We start from the raw sequence: 18,389 nt of genomic DNA, 5'->3' as shown, positions 1-18,389 counted from the left end.
AATCTGGATCCAAGTCTAAGATTCCTGACTTGGAGCGTGCACGGTTGATTGGGTGTAGGTTTGGTGGCGAAGTGTTGGAGCCATAGGGCAGGGTCATTGAGGTATGGGTTACTGGTGGGCATTGTGGGAAAGTGTGGGGTGGAGTGATGAGGGTCGGTCTTAGTGGTGCTAGGAGTGGGGGGACAAAGCAATGTGGCAATGAAGAACCCTACGAGGGTAGCAAGAATGAGGTGGCTAACAGGTGGCAGTGGCCGCATATCGTGATCCAGGTGACCTAACCGTCTGTGCGCTGAGGTGGGTGTGCACTGGAAGGTACGTAGAGGGGTTCTGCGCTGGGCAAAGGTGGGATCGGCCAGGAAGTGGCAGTCCAGGTATAGTTTGCTGGGTAGGTACATGTGCAAGATGCAATCAATGACTCAAAGGCAGAGATACAGCTAATCTGACTAGGTAGGTACATGTGCACAATGCAGTCAATGACTCAAAGGCAGAGATGCAGCTAATCTGACTGGGTAGGTACATGTGCAAAGTGCAATCAATGACTCAAAGGCAGATTCAGTCAATCTGACTGGGTAGGTACATGTGCAAATGCAATCAGTGACTCGAAGGCAGAGATTCAGCTAATCTGACTAGGTGAATGCAGCAAATAGCGAGCAGTTGGATTAACGACAGACGCTGTGCGGATACTGAGCGAGGAAGATGGTGTACATACATAAGAGCATTTAGAGGATGCGAAGTCATAATTGGCATACAAGCAAATGTGGTCTGTTAGCGACCATACAGGCCACCTAAATTCGAAAAGCAAACATGGGGCTAAATGCGAGACATGCAGTGTGCAGGCAAGTAGTACCAACCTACCTAAATTCGAGAATCAGACATATGGCAAAATGCAGTATGCAGGTAAGCACTGTCAATCCATCTAGATTCAAAAGTCAGACATATGGCACAAATGCAGTATGCGGGCCACTAGCATTAAGGATCAGTTCTAATGCTCACAGGTCGGCAGGTAGGTAGGGAATTGGGTGTAACGGACTGGTCAAGCCAGATAGATCTTTGCAATTTTCTTTGTCTTTTCACAGACCCACTTTCATGCTTTCTTCCGATATCACGTCTACGACCCATGTCCTCCCAGGCAAATAATTCTACATAAAAGGCAAATGGAAATAGATCTTTAAAAGAAAAATATTCATCCATCCTTAGAGAAAGTACATCTTTTGTCCAAGGTACGTTGATGTATTGGGTATTGGCTAAGCAATATTTCTGAAACAATTTGTAAGCACTGAAAGAGTAAATGTATGTCTTATTGAATGGTACATCATTTATCAACCTCAGAAAGATGAAAGGCTAATTAGCCCAGCCGACATTTGTACTTGGAAAGTACAGGTATGCCGAAAAAGTACCATTACTTTTAGATATTGTGTAGTAATAAAAACTCAGTGCGAAGAGAGAGCACTGCACTGCACCTCTCTGGGCTGGGCCAGTTTGAGAAGTTACTTTACTATGCGGCTAGTAGTTCTGACCATTGTGGCTGGATAAATATTGTTTATATTGCACAATTTGCATCCTATTTCATCAGAAAACTCCCCCTTGGGTACTAGTCAGTCTGTCATAAAAGGAATGAACAGCCATTTGCGACTATGGCCACTTTTTCATTGGTGCCCAAGACAATTATTTGCCCCAGTCCTACCCTTGTGACGGCCCTGTCTGGGAGATGGGTGTACCGTGTTCCCCTTCTTCAATGCTCCTTCTCCAATCGTCTAATGTTGCACAATGCTTTTAAAAATCCTACATAGGCAGCCACTGCACAGGCTCCACGTGTGCCATAGCAATGTGTATGGCAGGTCACCCAAACCCTATGCTTCCCCCAGTGCCTCACTGTCTCCATTACAAACATTGCTTCAAAAGACAGAGAAAACCTCTTCAAGCCAGTGTAATTTAGTATGAATTTGGGTAATGCAGCCATGTTTATTCATTCCTGCAATAAGTCTAGCAGGTGAGTTGTGAAAAGGTTGCATTTGGGAGATACTTGAAAAGGGGAGCCCTAAATACAGAGCATTGTCATAGACGAGATGCACGGCTGTCATGAGCGCTACTCCCGAGGAGCCAAGACTGGCCCAGCGTCCCCGGAAGCAGGCTCATCATCCACACCCTCGGTTCCAGCAGACCCCTACAGGGGCCCTTTGGACCATGTCCTGGCGCCTCAGGCGCCAGGCTCATAAGGAACCACAGTCCCGGCGCCATGGGCGCCGGGCTCATATTCTTAAAGTGTGCAGTAGTGATTGGGTGGACTTACCTGTGGCAGACCATGCTGCATACTCACCTAGAACAATCCAAGCTGGGCGAAGTCCCAGCCACTGGCTGGGAGGGACCAATCCTCTGTTACAGGAACTCTTTTCTTACCTGGGTGGGGCTGATGCTAATCCTCCGACACTGGAACTCTTTTCTTACCTGGGTGAGGCTGGAGGAAGAATACGCACCAAAGCACTTCTCCACTATTTAAACCACGCCCGATAGACTTCACGTGCTTCGCGTTATTCTGCAACAGCAGCAGGACGCTCACCGAGTCGGCTCCTGCATTCCAGGTCCAGACACACCCTCAGCTTCTCGAGCAGCAACCTGTGGATGAAGAAAGGGCACAGGAACATCTACTCACCAGAATTCAGCCACAAGAGTCCAGTCTCCGACAACCTGCAAATAAAGACATAAGGTTAGAAAACGGGCAACATGCTCGCAGCTGCGCTCGCTTACCTTATCCATCCGTGATCACACCGGAGTTCACCGCGGCCTTCGCTTCGGCAGCATCCCAGCACCTGGAAGACAAAAGACATTGTTAGTGGTGTCCGAGCCGAAGGGTTCGCAACTCAGTTATACTTACGCGCTTCTTCACGTGCAGCAGCGGCAGCATTGCCCTCAGTATTTCGGCATCTGAAAGAAAGGAAAAGACATTATTAGAGGTGCCCATTTTGAAGTGGCCACAATTCAGTAATACTTACGCGCTTCTTCACGCGCAGCAGCGGCAGTATCGCCCTCAGCATTTCGGCACCTGAAAGGAAGGAAAAGACATTATCAGAGGCGCCCATTTGGAAACGGCCACAATTCAGTTATACTTACGTGCCACCGCATGTGCAACAGCGGCGGCATCGCCCACAGCATCTCGGCACCTGAAAGACAGAAAAGGACATTATAAAAGGGTGCTCCTTCAGAAGCGGCCTCAGATCTTCTATACTCACAAGCCTCTTCTTGCACAGCAGTGGTGGTGTCGCCAACAGCTCCTCGGCACCTGAAGGACTATTACAAGCCACAAAAGGACACTGAGCCTAAACACTGAAATCATCCAGTGACGTAACTGGATTCCACGCGCCCCTGCACCAGAAGCAGGATGGAGAGCTTGGCTTTACTAAACCAAAGGTGAGAGTTCGTGGAGACCAGTCGAGAACCAAGAAGTGGGAAAAGCAGAACTTATCCAACCAGCTCGTAATTACCCCTTTTTCTTCCACCTGCAGAAAACTCACCTTACAAGCCAGACAGTCAATATTCGGAGGTCCTGCCCAGAGCGTCTTCCGAGTTCTACGCCTCATCATAGTCATAGAAGCAACTGTAGCAGTCCAGTTCGGGTCAGCGCCTCCGTGGGAATCAGGTGAGCGTTACGACGACTCACAGCAAAGCAGTTGCACTATTGAAAGTAGTGAATGCATTATCTTCAAGCGCTTATTAGAAATAAATATGTATATCAACTAAACCTGTGAAGATGTGCTCAGTTGCTTAAATTGTCCCCATCTCGGTTTCACCATTTAACCAAAGTGTGTGATCCTGGGCAGATCATTTAATCACACTGTGTCTTATCGGCAGCTCTGTGCTTCACTTCAAAGCTTATGTTAATATATCATGCTGTTATTTAAATAAAGTGGGTGTGGATGTCCACAAAATGCCTACGCTTCTTGCCCTTTCCCACTCTCCACTCTGTTGCTTACTGTCTCACGTGTTGACAACAAACTTGTAATTATAAAGACGCTGTGATTTGTGTGTTGTTAAACTTGCTCTAATTGCGGTCCAAGTGATGTGAAAGAGACCTGCGAGGGTCAGTAAAGAGGTCTGTGTTTTGCAACACTACTGTGAGCACAGGATGACTCATTGCTGTTGCCAAACAGTATCGTACAGCATCCCCTTGCATACCATATACTGTCACATCTGCTATTTTCACTGCTGCTCCCTCTACCTGGCAACTCTCATACCTATTTAGATAATGTTTTGTGTTCTCCTTTGTTTCCCCTCCCTTGCCTAATCGTGCTCTGAAACACCTGTGTACGAGCGCGATATAAATAAAATATCATATCATATACATAACAATCAAATATCTAAGCTGCCAGGCCTTGTGCTGTCTGTTTTTTCCCCCCATCCGGGGGGAGATGAAGTCTGCCTAGGCCCTCTTGCCTCTCAGTGCACTGGTGTTGAGGGGACAGTAGCAACAGAAGAAAAGACAAGCTGCACACTCGGGTGACAGGTGACTGAGGAGTGCTACCAGCCTGCCACCACAGAAGGCAAGAGAAAAGTGCCCGCCATAGTTGGAAAGGTGATTCACTGAGAGCAGTCTCCTCCTCTCGACAAAGTGGCTATAAGCGAGCTCCAAATGAAACGGCACCTCTAGACCTCGCCGGCCTTGGGGGGGGTGTTCCCTTCAGACAGTGTAAACTCAGGCAGGCCTGGCACGTTTGGTACTGAGGTTGAGCTGAGCAACAGTAATGCCCCTGCCCCCGCCCACCCTGGAGGCAATCGGAAAAGTCTAGCCGGCAGGCGGGCCTGCTTGCAAACTAATGGTGTCTTGTTTGTTTGCTTTCTTATGGGACACCCTAATTGCTTTTAACAAACAGCACACTGGCAATAGACTCAAATATGTAGAAGTTGGCTTTTTATGAGCATCAGTAAATAAAGGCAACCACCGCCTCTTCAAAAAACGCTAATTCTTTTCCAATACTTTGTGCACACACTTCTAACCAGGAAATGCCTCAGGCGTGGGAGAGTTCCATATGCAGAGCATAGTTCATTCGTTGAGTGTTTAATTTGAAAATAATAAAGTCAACATCATCCAAGTATTTTTCGTTTTCACTACGCTCACTAGAATTCTTGTTTGGAGGAGCTGGGATGAGCTGGGATAAGGTGGCCAAGTGGGCTGGGTGAGAGGAGGAAAGCAGCTAGAGTGGGATCAGGCAGACTTAAAAAGAGGAACACTCACTGATGCGGCCGATATCGAGCTGTTGGGCGGAGGAGAAAGGATAAGGGTCTGAATCCGTCCATTCTAATTATGGAGGCATGCTGCAACTAAAATATGGACTAATATATTTTCTGATGTTTGTTAATCTGCTTAGAATCACATGCTGTGCATAGTCCGACATCCAGTGGTCACTGCAGAGTATTGCATTTTGTTTTTCGTAGTCGAAAAGGGGACGTCGACAAGGCGTGTCTGTAACACTATCCCTATAGTGACATGCAGTGTACCCACAATCCCTCGCGCGTCGAGGTCCCTCAGATTGTTTTTTTTCCGCCCAGATATTGGTCGCCTTTACGCGGAGCTCCTCGAAAGACATTGCAAAAACATTTATTCGACCTTTGGTCGTTATTAACTTATAACTATATTATTACTTTACATCCCTCCTTCGTCCCTCTGGCGTCATAGCTGCGAAGCTGTTCACCGCAGATCAAGATCTTCGACGGCGTTGCCTTCAACGGAATAGGTTGTTCGGCGTTCGCCGAACACGTGGCCTGGCCTCGCTGGCCAAATACAGTAGGGAGAGTGGGGTTGTGGGACACTTATTGTGTCTCTTTGAGAATGCCTTTCTCTTTCCCCTCCCTTTCCTTCAGGGTTGTTGTCACATGCAATCGGTTCCTCAGCTATGTAGAGGACACCCTTTAGGTTTTGCCAGCGTTGCAAGGGCAAGTTTACCTGGAAAGACGAGTATAAACGGTGTAACCGTTGCTTGCCCCTCGACCACAAAGAAGACGGCTGTGCGGCCTGTCAGCTTCTTAAGCCGAAGACTTTAACAGACCACAGGGTCAAAAGGTGGGCAGCCTATGCCATGTCTAGGTCTGATTCCTTACCCGCCGCCGCCGAAAGTGACGAGGAATGTGATAACATGACGTCCGTTTCGGAAGTGGTAGACCTCTCTAAGGAGCGTTTACGCTCCTCGTCGTCTGTCCCCAGCCCCGACAAGCTCGGCTCACGCCCTGCTTATGGGGCTGAACACCCCGGCAACACCGACGCACACAAAAAACACTCCCATAAACACACGACCCACGGCTCTTCCTCGTCGAAGACGAAGAGAGCATTAGCGCCAATGGAGACGCAGGTACTACCGGTGGCCTCCTCAGACCGTAAGAGTCTTAAGCCCCCCTCCCAACCGCAAACGCGACTAGCGACTGGGCTACCCCCAGATAAGGGTGCTATCACTAAACCGCCAGACGACGCGCACCGTCAGAGAGCGCCCGTCGGCGTAGAGCAAGCAATGCCTGTAACGTCGACGCCGGAGGTACCCTCGACAGTTTAGTTGTCGAGAGCCTGGCGTGGATTATTTCCACCGATGGCCAGAGACGGACGGCGAAAGAAACGTCGATCACCGCTCACAAGGCACGGGAGACGCCGAAAAGGTTCGAAGGAAGGCAGGAACTGCCCCCTCCATCGAGAGGGACTCCTAGCCTACCAGAAGGCTTTTCAGAAGGTGAGGGGAACCTTTCTTCGATGTTATGGGATAGGTCAAAGCGTTTTCAAACTGAAGGCCCTCCCTTTTCCCCCCCTGACCGCTCTGCGGTACCTCAAGAAACCCTAGAGAGACTCCAGTTTTGTATGGACAAAATTGAGAGGTTTATGGAGACTCAGAACCTTCCAACACCCAAGAGATCGAGAGGGACCTCAGGAGGATCCCAGGGCCAAGTACCCCAGGCTGTTTGATCCCCCCCCAAGAGGATGTAGATGTATATGACCTCACTGGAGAGGACCCCCACTTTCAGGACGATGACGAATTCTTAGGCAATGAAGGGGAACAAAACCTAGACGAGGAAGGTTTTGAAGATAACCCAGATATGGGTGATGGGGGCTTCGGAGAAGACCCAGAAGAGGGCGCTTCACAGCCCTGGCAGTCCCCATCAGCGTTTTCAGAACCTGATGCCCTAAACATGTCCCCTCCAAGGACTCACCTATTAGGAATACGTCACCTATAGACGATCAACCTACCTTTAATGCACTACTACGCAAGGCAGCAGTGCATTTCAAAATGGAGACCGGGGAAATTTCTCCTGACATAGACTTTGTAGAAAAGATCATCAAGGAGAAACCCCCTGTCAGCCAAACCATTCCCCTCCTCGCCTCAGTAAAGAGACAAATTATTCCTTCACTATCTACACCCGCGTTGATCAGAGGGTCAACCCGAGGATAGAAAAATGTAGTCCTTCCCCATCGGACCCTTTATACATAAGGGGCCACTCTGTGCCAGACTCCGTAGTGGTGACAAATACAAGGAAAAGAGCAGGGGTCCCGCTGTCAACTAGCGAGGCACCACCAGATAAAGACGGTAAAAAATTGTATACCCTAGGAAAAGGGATTACAGCCTCGGCTGCCTTTTCCGCAAGAATTGCCAACAACAACTCTTTACTGGCAAGTTACGCAGATGCACAATGGAGCAAACTACGTAAGGACATTGAGGAGGTACCAGAACCCCTACGTACTCGGCTTCTAGCCATGGTTACGGAAGGGACCTTAGTCAACCAAAGCATCATTAAAAATACTCTGGCTGCAGCAGAAATGGCTGGCCATCCCCTAGTCCAAGGAATCCTCCGCAAACGCCATGTATGGCTACGTAATTCAGGCTTTAAACCTGAACCACAAGCATCTCTAATTAACAAACCTATAGAAGATGCCAACCTCTTTGGTAAGGCGGTGGATGAGGCACTAGAGACCTCAAAGGAATTTGACACCATCAAAACCCTAGACCAAATTTCAAGGCCTCCCAACAAACGTGGTTATGGCAACAGATGCTTTTTTCGAGGCCAACGCCAGCAGCAGCAACACCAGCAGCAGCAATACTCTGCAGGTAACTGGTCCTCTAACCAAGGCACCAGTGGACAATACAACCAAAGAGGACAAAGTCGTGGCAAGGGAAGAGGTCGGGGTCCCACCCCTAGAGGTTCCCAAGCCACCAACACCAAATGACTCAGATTCGGGTCCCTTCCCATGCATCGCCAGTAGGGGGCCGGTTAACATACTTTCTTCCAGCATGGGAGAGTATAACATCAGACCGCTGGGTACTATCAACCATAGCCCGCGGTTACTGTATAGAATTCTACAGTTCCTCTACGTACAGACCCCCAAGGGGACGACGCATGTCACCAGAACACCTCGCCATCCTTCTTCAAGAAGTGGACGAACTACTAGAAAAAGGAGCTCTATCTCAGGTAACGGACGGTATTTATTCAGTGTACTTCCTTGTACCCAAAAAGGACTTAACCATGCGCCCTGTACTAGATCTGCGCCCAGCGAACAAATTTGTCAAATCTCCAAAGTTTCGTATGGTGACTCTACAGGAGGTAATCCCTGCCCCCCCACCACCCCTGCTTTAACAGGGAGATTACATGACAACACTGGACATGAAAGATGCATACTTTCATATTTTAATGTTGCCAGCGCACAGGAAATGCCGACATGATTCAAGAAGGTAGTGGCAGCGGCCCACCTACGCAGATTGTCCATCCCAGTATACCCTTACCTCGACGATTGGTTCATAACAGGGGATTCTTACAGAACATGCTTCTCAAATACCCAAAAGACTGTAGACCTTTTGTTTCAACTGGGCTTCTCCATCAACAAGAAGAAGTCCAGTTTAGACCCCCAGCCAGATCAAACAATTCCTAGGGGCTCTAATTCGAACAAAGGACGGCCTCGTCTTCCCCTCCAACGAGAGGGTCCAAAACATGCTGTTTCAGATCCCTCAATATGTGGCCGGTCCAGAGTTGACGGTACGCAAAGCAATGCGCTTACTGGGAATGATGGTGTCATGTATTTATTTGGTACCTCACGCGCGCCTGCGCCCAATGCAAGAGTGTCTCAACAGCCAGTGGTGTCAGGCCAGCGGACAATGGGATGATCTAGTGGTGGTCTCGCAAGCCTTGGTTCTCTCGCTACGGTGGTGGGCGAAGGAAAACCTGGTAATAGGGAAACCATTCGCCATCCCCGCAGTGGAAGCCACTCTAACCACAGACGCATCCCTCACAGGATGGGGGGGGCTCACCTATCCCATCAGACTGCTCACAGAGTTTGGACTCCGAGCATAGCATCCAAGCACATACACTTACGGTGGTCGGTCAAAATCTCGAAACAAAAATCTCGAATAACAAAAAGGTTGGAAAAAAAAAAATCTCGAAGAAAAAAAAAAAAGTTGAATTACTCTTTTTTTAATCATATATTTATTTTGGGGTCCGGGATTAAAAAAAATGGTAAAAAAAACAGGGGGGTTTGGGGGGGGAACCCCCCCATTTCGAATAAAAAACGGCATAAAAAGAAATTAGACTTTTTTTTTTTTTTACCTTTTTTTTCAACCTTTTTGTTTTCGAGACTTCATTTTGGTTTTATCACTATAAACCAAACTTACTGGAGCTACTAGCTGTGTTCAAGGCACTGAAAGCCTTCCAGGCCCACCTGCAAGGGAAGACAGTGATGGTCCTCACAGACAGTACCACAGCCATGTACTACCTCAACAAGCAAGGGGGCACTCACTCTCCAGGACTGTCCAAGCTGTCCCAGAACATCTGGAAGTGGGCTCTCAAACACATGTTCCTACTGTCACAGCATGTACCAGGGGAACTCAACTCTGCTAGCAGACGAACTCAGCAGAGTACGAATGGGTTACACGAAGACATCGTCTTCGACGTCTTCACACAATGGGGATTCCCAGAAATAGATCTGTTCGCAACTCTGGCGAACTCCCAAAGCCAAGATTACGCCTCCTGTTACCCCCAGAACCAATTCAAGGGGAATGGTCTATCAATACCATGGACCGGGAAATTTGTTTACGCTTTTCCCCCGACTCCCCTTCTCAACAAGATGCACCAGGAACAAGTTACTGTGATACTGGTGGCCCCTATGTGGGCCAGACAGCCATGGTTCGCTCACTTGATGGAGATGTCCCTTTCTCCTCCAGTGAAACTTCCCTGCCCGTACAACATGCTGTCACAGGACAAGGGCAGGACACTACATCCATGCCCTCAGACCATGAATTTAGCAGCCTGGCTCCTGAGATCATAGAATTTGGACATTTATAACTCCCACAGAGATGCATGGACATTCTCAGGGAGGCTAGAAAGCCTAACACTCGTCACTGTTATTCTAGCAAATGGAAAAGATTTGTCATCTGGTGTAGGGGAAGGAGCATCAACCCAGTTGACTGCTCTCCCACACAAATTGTTCTGTACCTGACTCGCCTACTAGACTCAGGTTTGGTGATTAACTCGAAAAAGTCCATTTAGCTGCACTTTCCCCATACACCACTTCCCAACTTAACGTGTCATGGTGGAAAGTCCCAGTTATTAAAGCCTTCATGGAAGGAGTGAAGAGGATCCACCCTCCCATAGCCTTCCCCGCTCCCGGATGGGACCTAAATGTGGTACTAACCAGGCTCATGGGGTCACCCTTTGAACCCATGCACAAAGCAACACTTAAAGACCTCACTCTTAAGACTGCTTTTCTAATAGCTATCACCTCCATTAGGAGAGTAAGTGAACTACAAGCGGTCTCTGTACTAGACCCCTTTGTAACAGTTCACAAGAATAAGGTGGTTCTACGCACACATCCTAGGTTTGCACCAAAATGTATCTCTAAATTCCATGTCAACAAGTCAATAGAACTACCAACATTCTTTCAAAATCCTTCAAACTTATGTGAGAAGAGCCTGCATACACTGGATGGTCGCAGAGCCGTGATGTTTTATATGGAAAGAACTAGACCATTGAGAAAGACTAATCAGTTCTTTGTCTCGGTGGCAGCAGGAAGAGAAGGAGATGCAGTTTCAAAATCCACTATTTCTAGATGGATTGCACAATGCATCACTCTGTTACACTCTTGCTAAGAGAGAACTACCCTTCAAGCCAAGAGCACACTCAACTCGAGGCACCGGGGCTTCCATAGCTTTCATTGCAAATGTCCCTCTTGAGTCCATTTGCAAAGCGGCAACCTGGAGTTCTGTTCACACCTTTACAAAACACTACTGTCTAGATGCCCACTCTAGATCTGATTCCCAGGTTGGACAAGCAGTATTAAGACATCTTTTTTCTACTGTTCCTTCTCACAACCCACCTCCAACTCGGGTACTGCTCGCTACTCTATGCACAGCATGTGATTCTAAGCAGATTAACAAACATCAGAAGACAATGCATTACTTGCCGTTTAAGCATTGCTGATGGTTGTATCTGCTTAGATTCACATGCGCCCACCCTTCCTCCCTGCTCGGATGGAAGGAACATAGACTTTCTTCTATATCTCTTTTCTGTACTCACTCATGTCTAATAGGCTCCCTCAGGGCAGAAAAAATACAAACAGAGGGACCTCTACGCGTGAGGGATTGTGGGTACACTGCACGTCACTATAGGGATAGTGTTAGACACGCCTTGTCGACGTCCCCTTTTCGACTACGAAAAACAAAATGCAATACTCTGCAGTAGCCACTGGATGTCGTACTATGCACAGCATGTGAATCTAAGCAGATACAACCATCAGAAATGCTTTTATGGTAAGTAATGCATTGTCATATCCGCTCGCATTGCCCAAAATAAATATAGAAATTCCTCCTGCTGAGAAACGTGTGGTACCGAAGTGCAAAAGAGATGAGAATGAAGGGTGAAAACATTGGGACCTATTTTGAAAAAATACCTGTAGGGGACGGGGTCTGGATAAACCGAATGTTTGTGGTGGTCTCATGAGTGGAAGGAGCACATGTCTGAGAAGGGAGACACCTTCAGAGGGCACATGCAAGGAAGTACCAGCTGATGTAAGCCAGAATTTAATGCAAGTGTGTCAATAAAATGAAATAATATCGAAAGCAAGTAAGTCGACATGTGCTATCAACCGTGTGACGAATCCTTGTGCGTCAGTCAGATCACTACATAATTAGCGATGAGATGAATCAAGATGGACACTCGATACAAAATAGTGAACATGATTACAAAATATAAGATGCAACGCCTTCTGTCCTTTTTACCAACGTCAGGCAGGCCTGGCCAATAATACAATGGGCACTGCCTTTAAGTATGTGGAGGCTTTGGTTCAATTGTACCTCAGCAAGCAAAAAGGCCATGTTGTTAAATGCAATGTAGAAGGGCAGAGAATAATTACAGGAATTAACCCTGAACCACTCCTGGCGGCGTATCATTTTAATATGTCCCAGGTGGCTAAGTGATTCACTAAGTAGTACTACTGTATAAATTGCAGTTTCACACCAGGAAACAAGATGGTTCAGAACCCAAGGGAAATGGTGGCGCTGTGCGAATCCTGCGACAAATAATGCAGAAGACATGATCAAGGACACACAGTACACACAAATAAGAAAAGGGTTCAAGATAAATACATCCTAGAAACGAAATATACATTAGAAAGTCGATCCGACACTGTGTTTCACATTGCAATACACACACTTAGACACACACGCACGCATTCACACACAGACACACACACCACATGCGTTGTACATGCAGGCAGACATTTTTTCCCAACTTCTTACCTTTCCAAGTGTGTGTCACTGCTGTCGCCTGCCCTCGCCTCGCCTGTGCCGGCCCGCGGCCTGGGTCAGGGTGTGGCTGAGTGCCACTCTCTATGCCCTCGGGTCTGGCGGGGATTAAGGGGGGCGGTGGCACACTGGCGGGCCTCCCTCTGGCTGCTACACTGGCACTGCTTTGGTCCTCGATGGTCTCCTGACGGACTCCCTGGCCTGGCCTCCTCCTCAACCTGGTCCTGACCTGTCCTCCTGGACCAAGTTGTCCTTGACTGACTCGCCCGGCAGCCACGGCCCTGGTGTGGTCTGTCCTGGACTCCTGGCAGTGTCATTGCTCCTCCTCCTCCGATCTGTGCTTGGCTGAGAGGCTCTCTGACTGCAGCCTGCCCAGTCCTCTATACACAGGTAGCACCTGTTGCCAGCTACTAGTCTGTGTCAGGGCAGAAGGGTTAGAGGGCATAATATAGGGGCGGGTGGGCACGCAGGCATTGAGTGCTGGTGGCGGCACAGACTCTAGTCTCGTGGCGTGGCATTTCAATTTGGCCATTAGTTGCTTTCAACTTTGAAAGCAACTTTCATGTGCACGCCGCTTGCCCTGCAGGCAGCCTGGCTCCAGCAGACTGCCCTGCTCAGGAGGCCAGGTGTGAATCATATCTCGTCGACAGTCTTTGCAATTGCAAAGAAACACTTGTTGTTTCTTTGGAGCCGACAGAGCGATGCCGGGCCTGAGCACCGGACCGTCCGTCGCACCCCCGGCCCTCTTGTTGTTTGCAATTTGCATGATTGGTTTGCACATACATGCTGCCTGATGCATGCATCATAATTTATGATGCATACATCATGCATGCATGCAGTAAATCAAAGCAAGGTAACAATGAGTGTTACCTTGCTTTGTTGATTTATGCTGCCCCTGGCCCCAGCCAGCCCAACCCCTCCACCCCTGCATAGCAGATACAGTTCCTTCCGAACCACCCCCCAATGCCATCCTGGCTGCCGGCGGCGTGGGCGGGCAAAAGCAACTTGCAACTTTGCAAGGGTTGAGATTCTCAGCCCTGATGGGCAGTCACAGTGCACTCACTCTGACTGTTTTACGGGCCGGCCACCAGCCAGCCCAGAGATTCTTGCTGCGCGGGCGGTGCCACGCCTGACCGCTCCGAGCGTGAAAGAGAAAAACAAACACTGTTCTGGTGTTGTCACTCAATCACTGGGAGATGTGATGTTCAATAAAATGCAAAGCTGCGCCGCACGCGTGCAAGGCCCCCCTGAGCGCGAGGCCTGGGGCAGTTTGCCCCCCATACTCCCCTTGTGACGGCCTTGGGTTCAGGTGTTTTAGTGATCCACCTGTGGGGTAATGTGATTGCACTACCGGGTGGGCTTAACTCCAGTGGCAGATGCGTGAGACCATAAGGGCCTGGTGCAGATGTTACCAGGAACTTAAATAGTCTGGCTGAGGTAATCCCCCTGTGGAGCATGGCAAGTAGCCAGGACAAGGAAAGCAGTGGTATGGTCACGGTAAGGATAAATCTGACAATGGGGTAGTTTCCGTGGTCTCAACTATAGGTGGAGGGCATGATCGATTACCGTTGGTTTTATTTTTAGTAACTCCAGGGGGATGTGCATAAATACAGAGCAATCGCGATCTAGCTGCAAAGCTAAAGTGTGTGGGCATTGGGGGTCGCCAGGGGCAGATTATGCTACGAAATGCTTTACATGTTACCTACTGTAATTTTAAATCTGCTGTGCTTTGCATTTAACTTTGAAAGTTAAACGTAGCTGTGCTTTTGCAAGTCAAACTTAGCTGTAGTTTTTCTTTTTGCTTAGGCTAAAACTAGCCTGTTGACTTGCTGTGCCCTTTGCTTGATTTGCTTTACTTCTCTGTAACCTGCAGGCCCAGTGACTGCTCCATACCGCTGTACTTGTCTATTCTTCCTGCTGCTCCTCCCTCTGCTCACCCATGCCGCACTCTGCTTCTCCCATCTACTTCTCTATCAACTATCCGTCCCTTCCCTCGAAGTCTGGTGGGAAGAAGTTCAAAAAGGATATCTTGGCCGCCAACCCAGATCTCTCCATCGCTGATACCTATTCCAGCGCTTCCTCCAGACAGACCCTCACGGACATCCTCTTTGTTATACCCTTTGCTAGATCGATGGACTCTTCATATGATCTCTGTGCTCTGTCCTTTCTCCTCCTCTCCCATTAATGGTGGCACATGCTGGGAAGCCCTTATGGCCCCTTTGGACTCCTCTAAAGTCATCATTAATGCCTACCTAAATGGCACCGTCATGGTCCAAGGCCCTCGGGCCAATCTCCTCCACTTTGATAGGCGCTTCCCTCGCCTCATCAATTTCCTCTCTTCTTCTGCTATCCCTCTGCTTCCTTGCCCTCTCTTTCCTCCTCTTCTGCCCCACCTCAGGCTCCTTCCTCGACCTCCAAAGGGTGCACCGCTGATTTGTACCCCTTCCCTGAAGGCCTTCAAGGCTGGCAACCTTCATCTTGGCACCCTCAACTCTCGCTCTGCTGTCGCACTCCTTTGACATCTGCCACGTCCTGGAAGAACTAGACCTTGATGTCCTCGGTCTTACCGAGACATGGTTCACGGCCAGCTCTGTCACAAGCTTTGACACCCTCCTCTCTGATGGCTAGAAGATCCTCTCCGCTCCCAGATCCACGCGGCCCAGATGGGGTGTAGCCCTGATCTTTCCTGAATGGATTCCTGCCTCTATCATTCCCACACAGACTTGCTCCTCTTTCGAATGCCTGGTCTGCAGGCTCTTTCTCCTAGCCACTCTTACTGTTGATACACTCTGTCGGCCCCCTGTCAGATCACCTCATTTCTCTGAGTGGGCAGACCTCTTCTCCTCCCTCCTGGTCTCAACCACTCAACTCCTCCTTCTTGGTGACCTCAATATCCAACTGGATTCTCCCTGTTCTTCTTATGTACTCTTCTGTGACCTTTGTGATTCCCTCTCCCTTTCTATGCTCCCCTATGGCCCAACTCATTCTGCAGGGCACACACGTGATGTCTTGATCTCCTCTGACCTACCCCTCGCCATCCCTCTGACCACTCCTCTCTCCTGGAGCGATCACTCCCGCCTCTCCTCCCCTCTCTCTCTATATCCCCCAGGCCAAGCCAACCCCATAACTGCCAGCTACCTTCTCAGATATCCGTTCCATGAAATGTGTGTCAGTTGAGGCTTTCACCGCCACCTTCTCCCCCCCCCCCCCCTCTCCACCTCTGGCTGACTCGCATCCTGACATAGACCTATCTTTGCTCTACTCCTCTATTTCCGACACTCTTGATGCTCTTGCTCCTGTCATGAAGATCCGTTTGAAGCCCAAAGCCAAGTGCAATTCTTGGTTTGACTCTGACCTAGCTACCCTTAAACGTAAGTGTAGGGCTGCTGATAGGAAATGGAGGGCTTCTTGTTCATCTTCTAACAAACTGACCTGTCGCCTGCTCCAAAGGCAATACCGACTCTGTCCATACTAAAAAGAGATCCCACATCCAAGCCTATGTCTCGGCGGCATCTAACAACTCGGCCAAACTCTTCAAAATCTGCGAAGAGCTGGCCAGCCTCTACCTCTCCTGTCGCATCACAGACCCTTTGTACAGCCCTTGCCTCTCACTTCATCTCTAAAACCCAGGATATCCTGTCCAGCTTCTCATCCCCTCCCTTCTTTGAACTCTGGCCCTCCTACAGCTGTCTCCGACCCACTTACTCTTCCTTTCCTCTTCTCCCCTGACAAGGTCTCTAGACAAGTCAGATCTATGAAAGTCTTGTCAAAACAAGTTCATCCCTGCTCTTCCAAAACCATCAAGGACACATTGACACACTTGCTCCTGCCCTGGCTGATTTCTACAACCTCTTCTTCACCTCAGGAGCCTTCCGCTCCCCTCGGAAGCACTCTCTTCTCAAGAAGCCCACAGCTGATCCTTTCCTTTCTTGTCCGGCTAACTATCGCCCAATCTCCATCACTCCCTTTCTGGGCAAACTCCTGGAAAAGCTGGCCATCTTGCAGCTTAACCTTCACTCTGATTCTGTTGGTTGTCTTCACGACCATCAATCTGGCTTTAGAGGTGCAGGAAGCATGGAAACTGCTCTGCTGAACATCTGTGAAGATCTCCAATTTTGACTCAACATCCCCTCTGTCCTCATCGTACTCGATCACTCTTCTGACTTTGACACGGTCAACCATTCCATCCTGCTCAACCATCTCCTTGACAACTTGGGCATCACCGATCAGGCTCTGACCTTGCTGACCTCTTTCCTCTCTGATCGACCCTCCCAGATCCAACTAGGGTCCTTCCTTTTTTATATCTCCCCTTCTACCTGCTGTGTCCCCCAGGGGTCTAACCTGGCAGCTCTCGCCCATTGCATTGCCATTTTCTGCTCTAACTTCCAGCGTTATGACAATGACACTCCACTCATATTCAGACTCCCCTCGTCCACCTCTGCTCCTTCTCTCATCTCTGACTTCCTATTTGCCATTCAGGATTGGTGTGCTGCCAACTATCTCTGCCTAAATGCCAGCAAGACACAGAGTCTCCTCATCGGCACACCTTCACCCTCCTTTCCTCTTACTACCTTGTCCTGCTCCCCACTTAACTCCACCTGTGAGGCTAAGAACCTCAGGCTCATCTTTGACTCCATGCTCTCCTTCTCTACCGACATCTCTGATGTCTCAAAAAAAGTCAGACTTACTACTGCACCTCCTCAGAGGTATTCTGCCTTTCCTCTCCTTCCCCCAGAAGCTCACTGTCTTTCGAGCCCTGGTTCTCTCTAGGCTGGATTATTGCAGCAGCCTCTTTCTAAATCTACCTGCTGCTACTCTCTGCCCTTTGCATTTTATCCAGAACAGGACTGCGAGACTTGTCCTTGGCCTCAAGCCCTACGATCGTATCTTTCCAGCTCTGTAATCTCTCCATTGGCTCCCAGTTGCTGCAAGGATTAAATTCAAAACCCTCTGCATCATCCACAAGTCTTTCTGGGGCATGGGTCAAAAATACATTCAGCGTAAGCTCCGTAAATACCTTCCCTCTCAAGCTCTTCGCTCCTCTACCTCCAAATCCCTCAGGGTTAGTAATTTTTCAAAGAAACAAGCTGGGGGTAGATCTGTCTTCAGCTGGGTCCTCACATTGGAACAGCCTCCCTGCCACTCTGAAACTTGAGGAGAACCATCTCCGATTCTGGAAGCATCTCAAGACCTTCCTCTTTGCTTCTGCCTTTGCTCCTTCTCTCCCCTGCTGATCTGCTCTGTTCTCCACATCATGCACCTGGCTCACCCTCTGACTCCTGGGCCCAGGTGCCTGCTCACCCTGCCACCCACCCGCAGTGCCTTCTGGCGATCCCTTGCACTGGGGTGATCCCTTGCACTGGGGTCTGTATCTGTAACCATACAGTCCTCCCCCCGCCCCCTCTTCTGCAATCTGTCTGTTGCCTTATACTCAGCACTTGCCATCTTTTACTGGCTGCTCCACCGCGGTTTGATGCTTTTTAGTATTTATCTGTATTTATTTGTATTCCTTTGCTCAGCATTGTTAGGGAGAATGATCATTCAATGGCTAATTTCCCTTACCTAGTGAGTCCCCCAGCAGCTTTGCTGGATTTCTGGAGGTATTATTTTCACTTGGTAAGAGTGTGAGCTTTT

This window comes from Ambystoma mexicanum, chromosome 8 (assembly GCF_040938575.1).
Source record: "Ambystoma mexicanum isolate Mex_15411 chromosome 8, UKY_AmexF1_1, whole genome shotgun sequence".
In the NCBI taxonomy this organism is placed as follows: domain Eukaryota; kingdom Metazoa; phylum Chordata; class Amphibia; order Caudata; family Ambystomatidae; genus Ambystoma; species Ambystoma mexicanum.
The sequence above is the reverse complement of the archived record's forward strand: the minus strand, read 5'-3'. Positions refer to the sequence as shown.